General features: G+C 37.5%; 1 protein-coding gene across 1 annotated transcript in view; it reads left to right on the top strand.

The window, feature by feature from the left end:
• LOC124167633 overlaps positions 1-21,990 on the top strand; it is a 795,973-nt gene that overhangs the window by 635,531 nt on the left and 138,452 nt on the right. The window contains exon 3 of the mRNA XM_046545613.1: positions 12,373-12,431. The gene's annotated coding sequence lies outside the window, so the exon portion shown is untranslated. The remainder of the gene's footprint in view (positions 1-12,372; positions 12,432-21,990) is intronic.

The following is a 21,990-nucleotide window of genomic DNA, read 5'->3' as shown; positions in this document are numbered from 1 at the left end:
TGAAATTGTTAAACAAAAGGAAAATTTTACCATACCTATTTTGCTTTCTCTTACAGCTAAAAATCAAAATATTTGCCTCAATATGATGTTCATTGACAAAACTTCATCTTTTTACAAAATTATTCATAAAAACCTATGGCTAGTCAAAGTTGTTTTCTCATGGGCCGCCGACTTAGTTTTGCTTGGACCGAGAATTTCCTCATCGTTACGTCAGGGTTTGCACTTTCAACACTAATGTCAAAGCAATAATGTTTCATATGAAATGCTGTAATCTATTTTGATCCTATTATTTAAAATTTAACTTATAAACCAAGTGAAATTGTTTAACAAAAGGAAAATATTACAATACCAATTGTGCTTTCTCTTTTAGCTAAGAATCATTACGTTTGCTTCGTTATAATGTTCATTGACAAAACTTCATCTTTTTGCGAGAATTATTCATAGAAACTCATGGCTATTCAAAGTTGTTTTTCCATGGCTTCCGACTTAGTTTTGCTTGGGCACCTTCTCCGCTCCGCGTCCACGTTACTGCCGTGGTGATAGTCAGCTTTGGGTAAATACTAGAGTGACTCTGTTTAGAATTACTCCAAGCAGCAATTCTAAGAAAAATTTAACACAATGCATTATCCGAATTCGTAGAATAATGCTTCCTCACCGTTGTGTGAATATTTTTCGCTGAATGAGTAACTGTAACTTACCAAGAGGTTCAGAAGTTTCACCGACTACCCTTGAAGAACACATCGCACAGTTATTGTTATATGTCTTGTACTTTTCATTCGAAAAAAATCCCTTTGCGGCTACGATAGTATATACAAAATTGCTGGCGTTTATATAGCTACTGATGACGTGACAGTTTACCATTGAGGTGAAATCAAGATAACTACCCAACTAATTTCGTGATAGAAAATAATTTCTCTTTCCTGACGATGAGTTTAGACTTTACATGGTAAAAATCGTTTCATTATGAATAGATGAAAAGACAATTTACCATGAGGTGAAAATTTGTAAACATATATCTCGTTTCTATGTGTACTGAAATGTACAGATGTTTTATGCATTGGGGGTGTTACTAACGTAAAGGGATGAGTGAGAAGGAGAAAGGAGAAGGAATGCCAGGAGGTTGTTTTGAGGTAGTGTGTAGACTGCCAAGGATCGGGGAATACCCAGATCGTTAGGACAGGTAGGAGTAGAAAATCCTTATCGCAAAAAAGGTTGGGAGTGCAAGGAGGCAATTAGATACAAAAGCCTGCTTTTTCTTCATCCTTCTAACGCTGCATGAAGGACAGGGAACAAAAGCCTTGTCAAAACGCCCCGCGGTGGCCCTCCCTTCATTCCAAGAAGGTCCAGCTCGGTGGGTCATTAGGGTGGTGAGAAGTTCAATCAAGTTTTGTGGGAGGGGGTAAGAAGGTGGTGAATGACGAATAAGGGAGCTTAGTGGGAAAGTATGGAGAGTCTCAATGTTTGGGTCAGTGAAACGCTAAGAAAGGAAACGGAAAGAAAATGTAAGGGAAGTCCTTCCAAAGTGAGGGTATTTTTGTCATCCCAGAGCATTCTTTCAACAGTTTCTCACGCAGCTGCACCTTCTCCCCTACCACCAATAACACATACTTCTAAGAATTTTTTTTTTTTTGGACTTCCCACCAATCCAGGAGTAAAACCTAATCTTATGCACTCCCACGCAAAACATTTACCCGTCCATATCTAAGGAAACCTTTCGCTTGGGCTACACGTCCCCAGTGGGGGAATGGGGCTCCGTGGTAGGAAAAGAGTACCGACTCTTCTAGCTCCCTCTCCAAAGAAGCGTTGAGTTCTTTGACACGCCGCTTATCATCCCATATTATTTATATTTCAAAAGCCATAAGACTTGATTTTTTTAATTTCAGGACATAAGCTCCCAGAATATTCGTAAGATTTGTCTTGATCGCCAGAATCTTGTAAAAATCACGAAAGTTACATTCGTCTCTTCACACTTAACCTACATCTGTTCCATTATTAACGTTTAATAACTTATCCTTCTATATACACTGCAAAGATATAACATATGGGTGGACGCATTGAAGCAAAATTATGTCATATGGGCATAAACGAATTTTATTTGGTCATCATTTTTAGCATTAAGATACATGAAATTATAAACAATATAAACATTAAAAAGCGGAGTTTGCCGAGCTCTGCATATCAGAAAAATATTTCAAACAACAATTACTCACGAAATTAAAACTTTCACTCAAAAATAACATACAAAGGGAACTGAAATAAAGAGCATTACGGCAAGAAATGGAAAAGAATGCAGCGTTCAATTTTTTTTGTTATTACTTCAACAATAAGGGTTTAAATCTAGCAAAACACGGTAAGAAATAAAGATAATAGATGTATTTATCCTTTATCAATCAAAAAACTTGTAAATTCAAGCTAACTTTGAAAGATAATAGCAAAAAATGACGCGGCGCCGCTGCGGCGCCGAGAATCCAACGACGTAACTAATTTTGTAAATCCATATGAGGGTTAAATAGTAGATGAAAATATGGTAGTAACATTAAAAACCTTTTAGCCTTAGAAAAAAGAATTTATGTAAGGGTAACCCAAAAAAGGGGTACCGTTACGCAAATTCCCAGAAAGCTGAAAATTTAGAGTAACGTTAGGAATACCACTCCAATGAAATCCTAGAAAGTCCCCATCGATCGACTATCCCGTATGTTGCGGTTGACACACCGCACTCGTAAGGTTGATATTCCGCATGCTATTAAAACCGACTAAAACTGATTTATCTCCAATAAAAAATAAAAATTGTCTCACATTCTTGAATTTTTTAGGAAAATAATTTTGATTTGCATTTACTATTTTTATAATTAATAGTACGTGTCTACAATTTTAATGCAACTTCAATGCGATTTGTAAAACTAGAGCTATGTTTATTTTACTATAAAAAATACACATGGAAAAGCCAAGAAATTTTACTTACATGGGCTTTATTTATCCAATTTTTATTGAAAAATACAAATTGACCCTAAGAAATTCAGTTAACAGAGACATAAAATTACTTTAGGAGTATTCATGGTGAAACAAAAACAGTACTATTCCACAAAATTTATTTAAGTTGTCTACTAGTTTCGACGTTTACACCGTCATTATCAAGACTAACTGAGCAAAAGCATACAACATCCAGCCTTATTTATCCAAAAATAGTGTGAGGGAAGGAATAGGGGGGGGGGGGAACTAAATGAGGAGGAGCATTGAGCATTGTTGGTTGGGCATTGTTGGTTGGATTGGAGGTTCAAAACACGCCGAAACTAAGGGGGGTGCATAGCCTATCCCGTATGCGGCGTCTCTTTCCGATTTGACAAGCATGCAATAAAAAAACTTCGCGAACAGCAAATTTAGGCGTTTTGTCAACTTCATGGCCTTTGTAACTAAACCTATGGAAAACTACCAAATCTACGTCATTATTGTTCCACAATAAGATGCGAATAGTAGGTAATTGAGTCGCATGAAACGGCTTTGGCTTACTTTTTGCGCCCATATTTAATTGTTAAATAACGAAAAAGTGGCAGGATTATCTAAGTCCTATGTTTTATCTCGAAATATAAAAATTTAGGTAATCGAAAGGCACACACAATGTGAGAACACCTGAAGAATTATAATATAAGTTGATACATTTTGGATGGCAAAGTGAAGTCTTTTAAGCCTATGAAAACTTATTTATTCTCGTATTTCCCTCCTTTCCGTTTATTTTCTCCCAACTTTTCCTTCAATTCTCTTTCTACTTATTTTCGATACATCCTCCCATGAGGAAATTTATTGGGGGCAAGAAATGGTAAAAATTCTTCCCTTTCCCATGAATTGAAAAATATATGCGATTTCTTTAAATTAAGCTTCGTGTCTGCACTTAAACCATTAGCGTGAAAGTTGTTAATTGCCTTGAATATTTATTTAATAGCCACCTCAAGAAGGAAGCCATAGATGTAGAGCTGGAGGAAAATAACTTCAATCAGTGATACTTGGAAACTCGTTCTACATGAGATATCATAATTGAGGGAAAGTTCGCGAAGTTAAAAATCCGGACATAACGCCATCTAGAGTTATAGAGCTAGCGAATCATGAAATTTCCTTGTTATTACAGTTAAAGAACATTATTTTACAAAAGGTCACATAAGGAAATTGATGGTTTCGTTAAATACACATATCTGCGATAGAGGAACTGGCACCATGCTCTTTTGTGCTTTTTATCGTTTAATTAACTAAATTTATAGTCACAATGAGACTTAGCAACCATTAACAAATGAAACGAAATTAAGCAGCCCTGAGGATGAGCCCCGAGTCGGAGATCGAAACATCATCTAATGTTGATAATGCAACCCGAATTCCGGATAAAAGTTTACCAACTTAAATACTCTAAAACAATGATAACCAATGAACCCATTGAAAAACTGGTTGAAGAACAAGAAGATCACTTCACGAAAGGAACTAAGATTTATTAGATTATGTTTAAAATCGTAAAATATAGATATTAAGAAAAAATATTTGAGAAAATATTAACTTCCCTCTTGGACTGTGGGACTTGTACCCCCTGAGGACACGTTAAGAATTATGGAATAAGCAGAAAAATTTTGGAAGGCAAAAACCTCTTTTATGGGTAGGAAAACCGATTTATTTTCATATTTCCCTCCTTACCGTTTTTTTCTCCCACCTTTTCCTCATGTCCTCTTTCTTCTGTCTTTCGATTAATACGCCCATAAGGAGATTTATTGGGCGAAAGAAATGATAAAAATTCTTCCCTTCCCCATGAATTGTAAATAAATATGTATTAAAATTTATATTTGGGTAGGTGTACATTAAAAAGTTTAATTATATGATATTTTAAAGAAATTTCTTTTTTGTTATTTTTATCACAAAGTCAAACAAGTAAATGAATTATACCTATCACGGCAAATTTTACCGTTTTGTCAACTTCATGAATTTTGTAGCACAACCTCGGGAAAACTAAAAAAATCTACACAATTTATATTCCACAATAAGATGCAAAAAGTAATGGAAATATATAAAGGGACGGGGGCGTATTATTTGATCGCATACTTAATTAACGAATATGTGTAAACATTATCTAGTCTGATGGTTCACCCTGAAAGAAAAAAATAAAGCTGATAGCAACACACATAACATAACGAAGGACACCTGATAAATTATAGAATGAGTTGATAAATTTTGAAAGGCAAAAGGGCCTCTTTTATGGGTAGGAAAACCTATTTATTTTCTTATTTCCCTCCTTTTCCGTTATTTTCTCCCACCTTTTCCTCCTATCCTCTTTTTACTTTCTTTCGATACATCTTCCCATGAGGAGATTTATTGGGCGAAAGAAATGATAAAAATTCTTCCCTTTCCCCATGAATTGGAAAAAATATGTGATTACTCCGCATTGTGAGCTTCACGTGTTTTCCTTTTTCCGTATCTTCCAATCTCTCTCTCTTTTGCGAATCCCTCACACTCCATCACCAGCGGGCCGGGAATTTCCATTTGCGTACGACCTACCCCCTCAGTCATTTTCAGATATCTTGACAAAATATTGTAATGATTGGATTTTCTCCCAGTTCTTTCCGCCTTCCTCCTGCGTGAGTGTGCGCATGAGTTGTTGGATTCGAAAAAAAGGTGGCCGTGAAAGTGGAAGAGAGCATCTGTACGCAGAACGCGACCGCCCCTTTTATGTGCGGGTAAACATGCATCCATGCGGAAACCCTGGTGCATTTTCGTGGGCTTATTTTTATGCATTCCCGTTTTTCTACATTCGGGTATTAGAGGTATAATCGAGGATTAGAGGTGTGCTCAAGTCATTGAGCTAGCTGTAAAGGAATAAATCTAACGATTTGATCGTTGGATTATTCTTCCTCATAGGATAATCCTCCAAAATTGTCAGAATAGCAAAGGCTGATGCCTGGTTTCGCTGATGGTAGGACCCGCCCGCCTTTGTGACGGTGCGGGATTCCTCGTCCCCTCCCTTCCTTCCCTATCCCGTCCCAGGAGGCGGCGCGGCGTCGGGCTCCTATCGCGGCGGCGCTTCCTTCCTTTTTTCCTTCCTGTCCTCCCCCTTCTGGGTGCAGAGGTGGAAATCTCGCGCTTACAGACCCTGCCCCCAAGAGCGTATCCTTGCTAGCCCGCCCTATGTGTCTCGTTCCAACTGTAAAGGAATCGGCTACTACCATTGTAGATGTACTCAGTCAATTCCAAAGTAAAGAGTACAAATTACTCGCGATAACTACCAGTATCCTGTTGTGGATACGGATAGGAATGGCGAGTACATAATGATCACTTCTCTGCATTCGATACTGAAATGTACCGGTATCACTTGCTATCGAAAGGTTGTCCTATATTCCTTGACCCTCAATAAATAAAGTATTCCTATTCAGCATTTTGTGGGTGCTTGGTTATTATCGGCTATGGTGAATGCGTAAAATATCTTACCACATAATGGTTACCTATTCTTAAGAAGTTGCCTTATTTATTTCCCAAAATATTATCATTTGTATTTATTTTCTCTATTTAAAATCAACCCACATGATAATTTACGAATCTGGCTCCTTTTCCTGAATAAAAAGTTTGGAGTGGCTTTAATTTACTCCTTAAATTGACCACGATGCTGTGTTACGAAGCATATTCCATTATATTTTTCCCTTTTAATGACAGTTTTCGATGCTAAGTCGTAATTTCTTTTCGTGCTTCAAAGTTCTATGCGTTTTTTACATCCTAAAGATGTAAAAAATGGTGGATTTTTATAGTTAATCTCATGTGATTTAAAAAAGAGCGATTATAACGGATTTTTTTTCACGCTTACTCTGCATTATGATACTTGACACATAATGAATACTGAAATATGTGAAAAAATATCAGCTTTTCGTGGTTAACTTAGTTTTAGTTAGTTTAACTTAGCTGAACTTAGTTTTTTGCAGTTGACATTATAGAGATAGCGGGAATTAGTTCCTGAAATATACTGTTAAAGAAAATATTCCAAATTTCAATTCTTTTATTCTAGCACTAAAAGCAATTGTTGAGTTAAAATGCGAAAATTGATATTTTATTGACAATGAACGGGGAAAAATACGTAAATGGAAAATGTGATTTATTTAGACAAGCATTTTGTGCAAAAAAAGGTTTAAAGTGCGCAATTTACGTTTCAATGTCTAATTTCTCATTAATGTTGTCCATTTTGGAATTACATTGAAAGTTAGCACTTAACGTGATGGGTAATAATAGTCTCTTTTCAAATGTCCAAAGTCAGTTTTTCCAAAATCGACGCTGATAAGCTGGATGTTATTTCATTTCAATGAAATCCCTTCCTGAAAATTATATTTTTTTAATCTTTAGGCGCAAATACGTTATTTTTAAGCTAACATCATCCAACAAATAACCAAAATACCATTGAAAGGTAAGGCACTCATTCCTTCTTCTGATGCGATAAAACGAGTAAGATATCTGACGTTTGCAACACGCCAATAGCATGTTTATCCTGTAAATCCTACGTCTTTCCTTCTATTCCTTCGTTCCTTCTACATCATGGCCAAATTTGTTATGTTCTTACGTGTAAAAAAAACCACATTCGTCTTTTAATGGCGCTCAGTGATGTACAGCCGGAATTAATCTTTAAAAATATAATTGCTTTTAGTACTAAAAGTCGTGGTAGAGATGCTTTTTAATTTTTTCAGTTGTAAAAACTTTTTAATTTTCTCCCAAGAGAATTCGTGCCCCATTCACATTCAGTTAACTGCAATCTGGCGATCGATACCGGTGCCTCGTATGGTATTACGTATATTTAGATCATATTTGTGAATTGACAAATTTTTTTAATATTGCAAATCGTTATTGGTAATCTGTTACCTGTCGGGAGAAAAAAATGAATTTTTTGCCGACGAAATGCCCGAACGTATATCGTAGGCATCTTATGAAGCACTGAAATTATGTTTAAATACGCTGGCACTCGCTATATGATTACTTAGAATGATTGATTCTAATTACAGTGCTAGTGTAATCATCTGTAGTAATGCCAATGAGCTAATTATTCCAGGTATCCGTATCACTGGTGCTGATGGACGATATGAGCCGTATTAGGAACTCCATAAAAGAGGCAGTAATGCCTAAAGGCGTCACGCTAATTCATGATCCAGATTCAAATGCACATGATCATGCTCAATTATATCATTAGGTTTCACATTGATATGAATGTACTCATCTTCGATTGGCTTTAGTATAATCACTTGACTGATGAACGATTCACCGTTATTGATTTGTCTTAATTTTTCGATTCATTAACTTTTTAGTTCTTTATAATGGCATAACGGTAGCTGGCTAATTTGTTCCTGAGTTCGGTAATTTATTTGCGTAACCTAATGATAAGGTGTACTGATATACTGATACTGATAAGGTATGCTGGTGGATGAATCTCGCATCACTTCTGAAACATGTCGGACATAGATACATGGTACTATATATTCAGCGTATGTTTGAAAATGGATGACGTACGAGTATATGCAACTTAGACTATTTGAATTGTTGTTAAGTAAATGTTGCTACATTCAAACTCGCTCACAAATTACTGAAACAACTACAGTTATTGATCATTATTATCGTCTCAGCTATCCTTGGCTATTGGAAATAATTGACGCATAGATAATTTTGAGAATGTTTCAGATGTTCAATGTATATATTGCTGATTGTTCAGTGTACTCCTCTGGCAATAATAATAGGAAATATCCCCTATTGTGTGTAAAGTAAAATACTCATTTGGATAATGCTCTGGAGTGAATCTGAATACGAGTTAATTTTCGCTATAGTGGGAAGTAAAATTTTTTGGAGCACGCAAAATTGTTTGATCTTACGCTGCTAATTATAGTGGGAACAGTACCGCTACTGTCTGTGCGCACAAGGTTTAGCCAAGAGCTGCCTCTGTTAAATTCTCGTGATTGTAAATCTCCCACGGACGTGGTGAAATTTTCAGTTTCATGCCTCTTCAAGGGATCGAGACTCTCCTGTTCCACTGGGTGAAATCACATCACCGAGAAAAAGCTTTGAAGAGGATGAAGTTTCATTTCAGTTGGAGCAGAGTTTCCAATTTTATGCGAATGCAAAATCTGGACCTTTTAACTTTCGATTCTACCATGCGTTTGGTTCTGAACGCAGCAGGTTTTGGACCCTTCAAAATGTTCGTTAGGTCCAGAGGAATCCTATTTTTTTTCTCTCGTACCGCTTCCCTATTACAATTTGGGGAACGAAACGGAATTCGTGGGGGAAAGGTTGGAAGCTTACGTGTTATACTTGAAACAGAAGGTCTAGTTTGGATGTTTGCGGAAAAAAACTGTGAGTGGGCACTCAAGGGAAGAGAAATTTCGAGTGATTGGCATGGGTAGACCCTTTGTTTGAATGTTGGAGCGTTGGAAGTCCCGCCGGCGGTGAATTAATGTGAGAGGGTCATATTGCGATAATGATGACGCTGGCGAACGCCCCTCGCCTTTCGGTCGTCATTTTTTTCGACGAATGGTTTGATAATTGCTCGCCCCCTAAGGGGGTTCGAGAGAAAGAGTATCAACTCCGTGTTTCGTGAAAAAAATTAGTGAAAGGAACACTCGCGTGAGGAAAAAAACACAGAAATGAGAGATACATCAACATGTGTTTGCTTTAATTACGCTCTATTTGTAATATTGGAAAGTGATAATGAAGGGTGTAGCTGTCGTTACAAACCGAGGCTTTCATTAGCCTTTTCCTGCGCAATTTTTTCTTGAATTTTCACAGTGAAGAAATTAAATTATTTTATGAAACTCAAAGAATACTGTTACTATTTCAGTACTTGTTAGGATGGGCCGAAAAATGACTTTATTTATTCGCCACACGCAGCTATAAATTATGGGTGGAACGCGAATTGCATACAATCGAAATTTGTTGATCATTCTCTTCGTAAAAACAATACTCGTATTCAAATAAACTTTAAACTTTCGCCCAATAAAGACGTATTATCATTATTACTATTATTATTTTGTTAAGCATATTATCATAGCAAAGAGGAACGGAGAGGTTCAGGATTAAGGTAGGGAGAGTAACTTGAAATATTTGGTTAATGGGAACGGATGCGTTACATGTTGAAACCAACTCCTGAAAAGGATATCACGCCTCTGTACGGAAGAGGAGGGAACCTGGCGGGACACATAATAAAAAAAACGGCCGCAGTCCCTTTGCGAACTTGCAGTGTAACGGACTCCAAAAGTTGACGCCCGCTGCCATACACCCTTCGCAGAACACACCCTTTCCTTCTCCCTCTTCCATCCTTCTTCACTCATGGTGGCGATTTTTTTTCGCTCCTCGCTTGTTTCGCTTTTTCCGGCAAAAAACACGCAACCCCACTCAACCCTTAATGCGTGCCCGCCCCACCGCGTTGGACCAAACCCCTTCTCTCTTCTTACCCTTTGCGCGAAGGATATTCTTTTCCATCCTTTCCTCGAAAGCCCCTTTTCTAGTCCGGCACTACACTCAAGTGCACTCCTAAGCAGTGTATACTACTTCACGCCTCGGGCTTAGTGTCCGTTGTGTCCCGCCTGATAGAGTGTACCTAGCGAGGTCCGCCGCTCCTCCTGTTCTGCAATCGACCCTAGTCGCGTGAGATAAAGTTAACGTATCTACTACCGACTGGGCAAACATGATTCAATAAAAATACATCTACGAGCCTCCTTCAGGGTGTGTGGCACGGGCTGATTCCGTATCAGGCATGCAGTATTAACAGTCACTCTTTTGGAAAAAGTCTGGATTTTGGTTGTAAGAAACTGAAACCATTTAAAGCTTTTTATATCGTTTTTCCAACAGTGGTCTAATGCATAATTTTAAAGATAATTTGCAATTAATGTCTTCATTCATCAAATTCTCGCTAAATATCGCTCGCGACAAGTCGTGGGTAGAGCGGGATGCGTAAACACTCGCGTCGGGTCAAAACACGATATTAATACTCGGAATTATGATTCGTAATGCATATATTCGGACACAAAAATGGCATGCAAAGAAAGAGAAAAGTACGTTATGAGATAAAGTGAGGCGAAAATTACTTAAATATGTAAAACTTGGTGTAAGTTAAAAAACGTACGTTAAAGTAAAAAAAAAGTTAAAGTTATTAAAAAAAACTCTCGGGTCACATAGACCAAATGCGACTACATTAGGGTTAAACATCATCACAAAAGAAAGGCATCTGCTTAAAAAATGTATCAGGTTCGGTTTATCGAGCTAGGTGTTAACATTTCAATTCCAACTTGTGGACTAGGAGACAGGAGTCGTGCTCTATAAGCCACAGTTGTAGATTAAACCTACTTGCAATTAGTCGCTATTCCGCGACGGACGTGTTTCAAAGCACCGAATGGAATAAGTAAATTTTACACAGTCACGCTTACGGCATTATAAAAATTATAAAGTATTTTATAATTCCCTGGAATTGAATTTAAAAATTTTTGTGATTTTGAACAGTGCGATACTTCGTAATAGCGTCGACGTATCATAAAACTACTTGTTTTTCATTATCAGGACGTTTTATCCCTGCGCACTTTCTCAAGATTATATCTCTGTGTGAGTTGTGACTGAGCAGGGAAAACACATCCTAAAGATGAAAAGCGAGTCGTTTTTTGTAACTTCGACGCACTTACCGCTCTTATAGCATCACCGGTGAAAAACTCGAAAAAAAATTGTATGAGCATAAAGCTAGATGTACATGGAAATTCAAATGAAAAAAATTGGTTCATTCTAGAAATACTCCTGTTCCCCAGCAAATTTTATAGAAGAGACAACTTACACAATTTTCAAACAAGGGTTATGTATGTTTGCATTCGGAGTGAGGGAAGAGCCCTTTTGTGAAAATTTAATTGAAATTGGCTCCCTCTTGAAAATGCCACTTCGTCGTCGAAATCGATTGGGAAATGTATAAAACTGCGGAGAATGTACAAATTAATTTCATCTGGCGTTTTTAATGTTCTTTATTTCAACATAGTATGCGCTTCAATCACAAATGTAATTTACTTCTGCGCGAGTAATGTAGATATTGTATGTCGCATTTAGCTGCTGGCGATGATGATGGGATTACGAAATGTTTGTTTTCAACAACACGGTAGTGGATACTTTTATCGGTAGAGTCCTATATATTCGTATAAGGTCAAGTATAGTTTGATTCACGCCATTATGTTGGCTCTTAAGGTTAGACGGCATTAAAGCATGACTGTTCAGAAATTCATATGCATTCACGTGAATAGTAATTGGTTTAGAGAGGGTCTTCCAACTTCCTGAAAACCAATCTATTGCTTTCTATCTTCTAAATATTTTGGGCTGATTTAATTAATTCCAAAAAAACTTTTCTTTTCCTTCCAGATGTCGGCTGCGTTTGACTACAAATGAGTCCGTGTTGATTCTGAAGAAGTGAGGACAAGGTAAGAATATAACTGAAAAAGTTACTTAGGTCGAAGTGGTTCGACTGTTCCCTCATTTACAGTTTAAATGTGTTTCATGGTTTCAATTTAAAAAAAATTGTTTGACGGATGGACAAGTTTTGATGCGCTGTATCATTTCTGAGCCGAATATTCGAAAATGATGTTGTGTGTTGAAACTATTCATCTCTTTAAATTCTTTTCGTAAAGTATAAAATCCCAATCGATACAAGATTTAAACGGTATAAAGTATATCCATTGATCAATTTTTCTATTCGCTCGGCATTTATTTCAACCAGGGGTACGATTTTACCCTATTAATGTGGTTAGTTATTCGAAAACTGTGTGTTGGGAGATTGGTATTGCTCTAGTCCCAGCCATCTTCTTGGCTTTATACGTATGCTTGACTCCTTGTCTTTCTCAAGCAAAAATTCTTTCCTTTTGCCGGAGATATGTTTATAGTTTATGAGAGTTTCCACCCCTATCGGTAACGTTCAACGATATCCTAAGTTTTCCATCGCATTATAGTGTGCCGCATGTGATTTTTGAGAACATTCCTGGTCATTATATCATCACTTTTCTTATCTCCCGATTTCGCGTGGTAATCTCGAATTAATTTTCCGTTTTCTTTCTCTTCGAAAATTTCCAAAATTATGTCCGCTGGGGAATGAGTTTAGAAAAGTATTTTGGCGCTGAAAGAAGTTCTGCATCGCATCTGTTGTCCCCCATTTGTCTACCATTGCTTATTTTTTTGCTGTTAAATACTCCCCTTCATTTATGCAGACGGGTTATGCCCTGCTCCTTTTAGGAGAGTTTTTGCGTGTATGTTCTTGAGCGTGTGACCTTTTGCTGTCATCGTTTGTTTTTTTAGAAGTGCAAACAAATTGCAATTGGTGAAGCATGAACAAAATATTTATACCAATATGAAGCCCACCGTCGCGTCGCCCCTTTCATTGCATCTATGATGTGAAAAGAAATGATGTCGTAATAATTTTAAAGTGTGAATTGATGGCTCTAAATAGGGCCATTTCAATTACCTTACTTGAAATGCTTGGTGATTGAAGCGAATACAAATGATTGATTTGATAACGATTTCAAAATTTTGCGTTTTTTTGGGAGAAAAAGAAGAGGAGGCATTTCGGATATGGATTGTGAAGAGAGAGGAGAAAGTGAAGTTGACGTAGATGGAAAAGGAGCAACGAAGTACCAGAAATGGTGAGGGAGGAAATGAAATTCTTGAATCGAAACTTGAAGCTTGTATGTGGTGGAGGGAATAGTGAGGAGTGGGAAGTCGGGAGTAGGCTAATGTCGATGCCGTGTTTCTCTCTTGATGAGCGACTGAAGGAGAACATATTTAAGTTTATTAATTATTTTAAAAAACTGCTTGAGACGACAAACTTGATAATAAAAAAACATAAGCTGAAAGTTATTCTATTTTCATTTAAACAATGCTTAAAACTGCACCATTCTTTTACGATAACCCTGTTTATAACATCCCCACCCACTCAGATTTCGCTCCATCCAAACTCTCTCTCCACTGTGTCCCTTCAATAAAAGACACTTTGTTACTTACGCAATATATTTTTTTAATCTGACCGGTTTCAGCAGCTACACCATTATCAAGTACATAAAATATCTTATGTATACTTATAGGCATCGACATCAACATTAGTTCCCGACTTCCTTCCCATTGAGTCTGGGTTCACATCCCGACGGTGGCTGAGGTTTTCCATAGGCTACCCCAAATCCTACTTGAGTGCCCTGACGAGGGCACTTCAAGTACAGCGCTACATCCGTCGGATGGGACGTTAAGCCGTGGTCCCCATTGTCTTTTCATTATGAGCAGACTAATTTCAATGCCTGGTTCCCCCTTGTCGAGTGACTAAGGGCACTAAAATTTAAATTTATTAGAAATAAAGGAATAAAACTATGTAAGGTTCACTATTATATTCGACTTCCAGGTACTAAGGTTCACTATTATATTTCACTATAATTAATCGTAGAGGGCGTAACTTGGTGGAAATCCATAATGTCACGAATAGCAAAGTTCTTGATCCTTGTATTCGTGATATTTCACTAGTATAATGGTGAACCTTACAAAGTTTTATTCCTTTTTTTTTCCAATATGCAGAGATTTCACAAAGTAAAGCCTGAATTTACCAGTGAAATTTATTAATTGCTATTCATGAAAATGTTTGAGATGACAAATGCGAAAAAAACGTAGGCTCCAAATTTTCATTCAAACCATGTTCAAAACCGTCACATTCCTTTGTGATGAACCTTTATAGTTCTGTAGGGTTGAATTTTAAGTTAGCAAGGATGGGGAAGAAAAAGAATGGGATTTACTAAGAGAATGTGAGCAATTAGTGATCTCTCTATCCAAACCTCTCCCCTCCGTGTCTCATCGAAAGCTCACACAGCATGTCCAGCACTTCGTTCCTACTCAACTTTACCTTCTTGATTCATCTCCATACCCGCATCTTGAAAGGCCTCCAGCCTTTTGGGTAGCAGTTCCTTAACCCTTTTTAACCGTGATCTGCTGCTCGGAGAATTAAATTTCAAGAATTTTCATTTTAAAAAGATGAAAATTTTCTACTCAATCATAATTATTGTGCAAGCTATATTTCGCCATTAGACGCAGCAAAAAAAAAGTCGCGTAGTTTAAAATTTTCTTGAATAGATCTGAAAATGTAAACATTTTTTCTGTTACTTAGAAGCAACATTGGATTATAAAGGGCTAAGTTTTTTCAATTACGAAAAAAATCACATGCTTAGTCTTTATGGTAATATTTGCCTAATGCCTCCTATTTATATGTTTTAGAGAAGTGAAATTTTCGCCATCTTAGGGGATCCAATTTTGACCAAAAAAAATAGATGATGAAAATTATGACTCAGTTCCCAGAAGCGGACCCATTCGAATATCAAACAAAGTTCCGAAAACCAACGTGAAACGGCAATGAAAAAGTCCATGCACGATTCCACTATGTCATCTACTTAGAAGCTGACCCACCATGTGCAGTACTACGTCGTTCCTATTCCACTTCACCTTCTTGATTCATCTCCATGCCCTTAAAATTAATTTTTTCTTAAAATTCTCGAGCCTTTTAGGTAGGTTTTCATTAAGTTATTTCAATCACAAAAAATTCAACATGTTTCGTCGGTATGGTAATATTTGTCTAATTCCTCCTCTTTAGCCACCTTTTTTGTTTTTTCTCGCTGCCATTACGAAGGAAATTGGCATTCTTTGGGCGTTTTTATGCCGATAATGGTAGACAGAGACATTTTTATAATTTGTCTGCTGTTGAATTCGACCAGTAAACCAGGTTTGAGTTTATGTGGAGCTTGGATTAGAATAGTCGTGACCGTGGCCGAATTAATATATTTTAGAGAAGTGAGAATTGCGCCTTCTTAAGGGATCCAATTTTGACCCACATAAAATGGATGCAAAAAATTATGACCCAGTTCCTTGCAGCGGACCCATGCGAATATCAAACAAAGGTCCGAAAACCGACATGAAACGACAATGAAACAGCCCATGCCGTCTGAGATGCACGATTTTCCCCAGCGTTCCATATCTGAGAGCGAGACTCACGGTACATGTTGCTGTGGACTAACTTCTGTCGGTCGCCGGGAAATAAAAACCAAACTTGGTCTTTTTATGGGAAGAGTTTGGTCGCTGTGCCTAGGGAAATGCGTGGGCTCCGACCCATGGGAGTAGACTCTTCCATAAGACTTTACCCGTAGCCATTGTTGGCAAGGGTCAAGTTTATTTTATTTTTATCTAGGATGTCCAACAAACTGACCTAGGAGATGTATTCTAGCGTCTTTCTGTTTTCTTTTCCTGTAGCCTTTGTGCCAGATGGGACTTCTTTACGTTACTCATTGTAGCAGCCCAGTGAGTATGAATAGCGAGAGTAGTTTTTGTTCTAAGATGTGGATCTAATCTAAATGGAGATCTTCCGCAATTATCTGACGAGCATAATGCGTCTGCCTTTGCTAACTTCTCGGAAGCCACCAACTCCGGAGCAATATTTTATAATGGTTGCAATTGAACTGCCATGAAGATGTTTTTAATCTTCCTTTTTCTTCTTCTTAGTCGAATGATGATTGTTAAGATTTATGGTTAAGTACGATTTTCCACGATTTCGTAATTTGCCTAATGCGTCTGCTTTTGCTAACTTCTCGGAAGTCACCAGGAAATGTTCCAAGGGCAGCGATGGATTGAAGACGGATTGTGTCTACGTCTTTTTCATCTCTCTAGTTGCGTGATATTTGTTAAAAAGTACGTTTATCATCGTGCGGACCACAAAGCCTCATATAATGCCGTCTGATTTTCATCAAAACAGCCGTTAATACATGGTTTTGGAAACTTTAAGAATAGAACTTAGCATGACAATTTTTTGTGAATATTTATCGCGTGCCCTTTATTTTCATTGTAACATTAAAATGTTTCAAAATTTGTATATTTTCTTCCCTCAAAGTATCCATGTCAGAATCGTTCGAAACATTTTTTACAATCCAAACGTATTCGCCGTAATAATTCAAAAATGAAATTTAGAGGCAACTCCAAGTTGATTAAAGATGTATTTAAACATAAAAATTTCCTCATGCGTGTGCTTGCTGGTGGCTCTATAATAATCGATCGTGGAATAATCGGCATTTTTCATGAATCTGTTATGACTAAGATACTTAAGGACGAATAGTGAAAGAGACATTATTTACAGAGAATATTATACGTTCTTTCCATCGATATTATACTTCATATTGCATAACTTACCGTAACTAAGGGAGGGGGGATGAGGATAATAGAATCCCTCCTTCAGAACCATGAAAGTTAAAAGAAATACTCAAATATAGCATACCAATTCGTTTTATATAAAGTAATTGCATGTTTTATTTTTACTTCGATCTCTGTAATAGTTCTAATCAATGTTATATTTGCATAGCTGTTTTACCTTCCTTTATTTTTATAAATAATTAGTAATTTGGTTTTTTATTATTATATAGGCATGATCCTTAATGGCTAATTGTTCTTAGGTTTTTGTTAAATCATACGTGTGACCTTTATTATCTGTATTATGTAAAATGTGGAATGGGTTCTTTTACATCACAGTTTGATCTTTCTCTTTCGTATAAATTATTTTCGGTTTGATATTATCGTTAAATTGAATTGCGGTATCGGGAAGTATCGGCGGTCAGCACAGGATTCATTTGGTTGAATGTATAATCATTTCCATTTTGTTTTGATTTGGTAGAATCGGGGTTATTAAAAGTGATATGCAGTTATATAATCATGAGCAAGGGGCCCACGAAAATAAATGAAATGTTAAAACAATTATTATAACTAACGGTTTCTAATGCAACCATACTTTTATAAAATATGTACCAGATATAAAGCAAAATTTCATGTAAAATGTACCGGTTTGGCGTACTATTCAGTCTGATTCATATCCATCAATAGGCAAGTCCTAGTTAGTCCCGTGCTCAGCAAATACAGTGTAAAATATGTCGATGGTGTTGTATGGTAAGGAATGAGGAAAGTCTATTGTTGGAGAGCGTTTTCCACTTTATTATGGACCTCAAAAAATGCTGAAAGCTGCGAAGGTTTGCTTCTTCCAGAATAGTGCAGTGCAGCAGAAAAAAAGACTAGCATTACGTATCTTAAAAAATGTCTTAGGCATCTTTATCGGGCATAAATTTCATCTCTATGCATTTTTCGAACCACGCTATTTTAAGAATACACGCAGGGTTATAAACCTTACTTGTATCGAGATCGAAGAGCACGTACCCAATCTCCTGATGGGCTAGTTCTTTTTAGCGAAGATGTTTATATCCGCGTGAAATATAACATTATCTTAATTTTAGCATTTTATAGCTTGCATGAATTACGTTTTTGTCTCAGAAAGGAGTCTTTTAATGTGTATATTCGCATTAGTATTGCATTTACTCAGCTTTCAGCTATCAACAGTGCAAGCGTGGAGTACGCTTCGGCTATTCACAAAGTAAGGAACGTTTACGCTTCCCGTCACTATGCGCCCGCCAATCGCGTATACCTTAGTGTGCGTGAGCGTGGCACTTGTGTCAGCGTCCAGCCGTGACAACGGGAACGTCTCCGCACTGCCCGTTTTTTCCATACACAAATGGAAAATGAGCTCTGCAATTGAAAATGTCACCAGTTGCGAGGTGCGGTCAGTGATAATTTTTTTATTGGCCAAAATATTCAAACCGGAAAAAACGAAAATTATCGTCAAGTGTGTGACGTGTACGGAGAAAACGTAATGAATGAAAGTTCTATCCGTAAATGGTGCATTATGTTTAAAAATGGCCTAACTAACATTCAAAACGAAGAGAAGAGCGGACGTCTGAGCATTGTGACTGACGAACTGGTCACTAAAGTTGATGAAAAGGTTCGTGAAAACCTCCGTTTCCCAATAATGGATTTTTTGCTTTGTTTCCCACAAGCTTCAAGGATTTTCTTGATTGAAATTATCGCACTAAGGCTTAGCTACCACAATTTTCGTGCAAGATGGAATGGTTTGTTGTACGCAATTTATGCGCGGTAAATGAGTGCAGGCGTACAATAATTTAGGCTACGAAGTCGATCTGAAAAATTGGCAAAAGAGAAATCTATGTACTATGAAACCCACCTTATACCTCTCGCTCAAATACGACAAAAGTCATAGAATTCCTCCCCTCTATCACACGTCTGATACCCTAGGAAAATTTTCCGAAACACTAAATTTTGTATTCTCTATCTATGACAGTGCTGCCTACTGCGTCGATGCCTGTGCTTTTTAAGAGAATTTAGGGGTCAAAAAATCGATTTTTTAGAATGTCCTTTTTCGAATCGAGACCGCATGATATGTGGAGACACCAATTTTCACTAGTTTAATTGTTACCTAACTTAATATTTGCCAAATCGTTCAATTTCACTGTTTCGTGTATTATTATCTCAACAACGGAGGAAGATATGGTTTTGCGTCAAAGGGTCCAACAAAAAATGTATAAACTGACAAAGTGACCGGAAAATGCCGGAGGCTCTGAACCCCAGCGAGCGATAGCCAGCATAAAGAATAAAATAATCACTGAAACTTCGTTGTTGTGTATAATATTGGACAGATTTAAAAGCAGGAAGCTTGTAGGAATAACGGAAAAGTTAGTTTCTGTACTCATCTGAGCTATGTTTCCTAGTGAATGCGTCTATTGTCCATCATACCTTTGTAAACGAGTACTACGCGGGAAAAATGTCCGATGCGCGCTAAAATTCAACAATGGCGACTAATCCAAGTTATGTATGAAAAGCTGGTGCTCGTTGTAACCACCCGCAAATAACAATGAGTGAATCTATTTTGAGAGCCATTGAATTACGAAATCCGGGAATCTCTACAAGGCATGACTTTGGAAATCCATCGTAGTTACATTTGCATGCAAACTCGTGGAAACAAACTTGGTAGTGCGAAGCTCGATAGATTGTAGTATCATGCCACGTGCTGCATGTTGTAACATCACTTCCCTGTTGCTAACGCTACAGTTCGCTCTTGTTTGAACTGAAAATTTACGCTACCTTCACTGTGCTCTGCTCGAATCCTGGTCAATTATAGGAAGGGAGATACCGTCATCACTAGCAGATAATTTAGTAGGGATGCTTCGTTATCATGAAAGCTTTAATCCCCGAGTTTTGGCTGGGTTCTCGTGTTGCATGCTTACTCCTTCCCGACATTCCTCAAATTCGATAAACTCTATTGTATCCGAAACGGAAAGCTCGTAGCAATTTTATGTAAATCTTCAGGTGCATTTACACTGTGTTGCATGTTATATTAAGAAGTTACATATGACATGTTTTACGGAAAAGTTACAAATCCGTATAACAAATTACATGTAACATTGTGTTACAAAACAAAAATTCGTGTCATATTACAAGTTGTTGGTTTCCCGCACGAAGTGGGAAAATGTGTAACATGTTACAGGGAAGAGGTGAGACGCATGGTGGGGATAGCCAGTTGACGGGTAGGCTGCGACTGAATTTCGTAACATGTTATTTATGCTTTTTTGGCTCCGCTGGACTCTTGTTATAAAATAAATGTTATGCAAAACAATTGTTACAGGTAACTTACATATAACATGTTTATCTAACATGTTACCCAGTGTAAACGCACCCTTTCTGTTAGTATGAATCGCGGGAATACTAGTTTTTAGTGGAGCGGTAACGGTTTATAAACAACAGTCTACGGAAAGGTCTCTTTCATCAACATGATAACATGTAAAACAGCAATAGTAATTTCCACACTTAAATACTCAACTCTAATACCGACCATAGTTTGGACAACTTTAGGTCATTCTCGAGGTGATAAGAAAGAAACTAATATCCATACCAGTGCCAAGTTAGGGGTATTTGGAAGTTTTTTATTAAACTGGGGATATTCCTATTGGTGTTTTTACTTTATCGTGGATATATCGTATTTCCACCATTTCATTTCATTGCGCCATCTGACGTATTTGCGAAGGCGCAATAAAAATGCGTCGTGTAAAGCAGTGAATTGCATGATCGCAAGCGAGAATACATGGACGCGATACGGCAAAATAGCTCCTGCTCTAATTCCGAGCTCGCATTCTCGCAATTACAAAACTATTTTCAGTGCCAACCTGCGCAATGACTTGCCACGTGTAAACGAAGCGTGCGTCGGGCCCACTGGGCCATTTGACTAGTGAGGAAAACGGAGCAACCACTGTAGTGGAATGTGATGTGCCGGGCGACGCGCGTTTGTGCGCGAATTATAGCAATGAATTGGCATTAATTTGTGTTGTACCGCGTGTGCTATTTCACGCGCGAGCTTGCATTACCGTCGCGGGAGTACTTTATCATGTAATGCCCTCAAGTGCACCCCATTACTTGTAGATTATTCAGCGTCATCAACCATCTGTGGAGCTTCCCCTGTAATTTTGCCGCTGCTTTGGCTATCACAAGCAGTAAATGTAAGTGCTGCCCCTACCTACTGTTTCCGTTAATCATTTTGTTGCCCCATAACGTTTATATTTTATTGATGATAGGTTAATGATGTGGTTTGGGGTCGTATGTTTTGGCGTTCATGGTGGAAAAATATTAATTGTCGTTGAGAATCTATGGTTTATTTTACCACTCTTATAGTGCCATACGTTTCCAATATTCGCTAACGCGAATTGAATGAAGTTTTCACCTACCTCGAGCATGACAATAGCAGAACACAGAAACTTTTGTATTTTTCCGCACTTTAATCAAACTAACACCGACCTATTTTTCAACGGAAAACGAAAAATGACGGTTATCCGTTAAAATGTAGGTCGGTGTAAGCTGGATTCAAGTTTGAAAAATTATAAAAGTTCGTGTGTTCTTCTATCATAATGCCTGATAAATTACACAAAATTCAAAAAACAGCTCAATTATTTCACTCAAGAAGTTTTTGTTAAATTATGGGTTGGGTGGAAGGGGCAAAAATGCTTCTAGAAAGACTGCAAGGTGCATCTTCATTTATATAATGCCCCTCGAGCCACCTATAGGGTGTTTGGGAGGGGAATGATTAATCTC

Source organism: Ischnura elegans, chromosome 11, assembly GCF_921293095.1.
Source record: "Ischnura elegans chromosome 11, ioIscEleg1.1, whole genome shotgun sequence".
NCBI lineage: Eukaryota > Metazoa > Arthropoda > Insecta > Odonata > Coenagrionidae > Ischnura > Ischnura elegans.
The sequence above is the reverse complement of the archived record's forward strand: the minus strand, read 5'-3'. Positions and strand labels throughout refer to the sequence as shown.